Here is a 1399-nt window from a genome sequence, read left to right as displayed (position 1 = left end):
GACCCTTCTGACAGAATCGGAGGCAGCCATGCTACTGTGCATGGAGTCGAGTTAGCAGCTTGGGAGAGGTTTTGTATGACGTTGAGGGTCTCGGATACATGGCAGAATTCTGGCTTTGTGAGGCCTCCAGAGAGTCTTGCCTTCTCTAGATCGGACCGCCGAGTGGGAGGAGTGAATCTATCGCGCATAGATCGCTTCTACACTAGTGACCACTTCAGTGACTTGGGGGGATCAGTGGGCATCCTGGCAGGGACATCCTTCTCGAACCATGCACCAGTGATCCTCACAGTGGCAGACAGGCAGAGGAGTGGGAGCACGATGCTTCGCATCCCAGAGCGGGTCTTGTTGGACTCATCACTCAGAGAGAGGGTCGAGGCTCTATGGACAGAGGGCATGGACAGCCAGGCTCCACCTGCAGACAGAGTGGCCTCAGGCCTAGCTCAGCTCAGCCACTTCTTTCTCCAGGAGTCTTTGGCTCGACGGGCTGCAGCGAGAGAGGAGGAGCAGCGTCTCAGACGAGGCATTGCTTCACTACAGAGGATGCAGGAGCAGCATCCAGACAGTCCATGGTTGGAGGAGCAGCTTCAGCAGGCTCGACAGGAGCTTGCTTGCACAGAGGAGAGGCGCCATGAGTTTGCCTTCCACCGGCATGCATCTCAGTGGACTCAGGTGGGTGACAAAGTGACAGGTGTTTTTTTTGAGACTGTGGGACCTCGGCACTCGCATGCCAAGGTCAATCAGTTGAGGAGACCCGATGGGTCAGTTGTTTGCGAGCCAGAGGATATGCGTGCAGTTGCTACTGACTTTTACCGTGAGCTACTGTCGGCTGAGCCAGAGTCAGAGAGACAGGATGCATGCAGGGAGCAGGTTTGGGCACAGATGCCTTGTCTTGTGACTGAGGAGATGCGGCAGAGGCTTGAGTTACCTCTTCAGCTTGAGGAGCTGCACACGGCTCTTAGGGCCCTCCCTCGTGGTAGCTATCCAGGTGAGGATGGGCTTACTCCCAGCTTCTTCTTGGAGTACTGGGACCTGCTTGGCCCAGATCTTTGTAGTGCCTTTCAGTACATTCTGCACACAGGAGTGATGCCGGATAGCATGAGTGAGGGCCTGATTTACCTCATTCCAAAGGAGGGTGGCTCCTTGGATGAGATTCGACAGTGGCATCCCATCACCATTCTCAACTCAGCCTACAAAATTCTTGCCAAGGCTCTGAGTTTGAGGATTCAGCCACTTTTGGAGAGCCTTATACATGGGACTCAGACAGGTTTTGTCAAGGAACGCAGTATCCTTGACAACATCTTCACTTTTTGGGAGGCTTCTGCCCTTGCACGGCTCCGTGGGGAGGACCTTGTGATTCTTCTTCTCGATTTTGAGAAGGCATACAACAGAGTTGACTGGG

The sequence above is a fragment of the Adiantum capillus-veneris genome, unplaced genomic scaffold, assembly GCF_014529385.1.
Source record: "Adiantum capillus-veneris isolate H3 unplaced genomic scaffold, ASM1452938v2 Hic_scaffold_872, whole genome shotgun sequence".
Taxonomy (NCBI): domain Eukaryota; kingdom Viridiplantae; phylum Streptophyta; class Polypodiopsida; order Polypodiales; family Pteridaceae; genus Adiantum; species Adiantum capillus-veneris.
The sequence above is the reverse complement of the archived record's forward strand: the minus strand, read 5'-3'. Positions refer to the sequence as shown.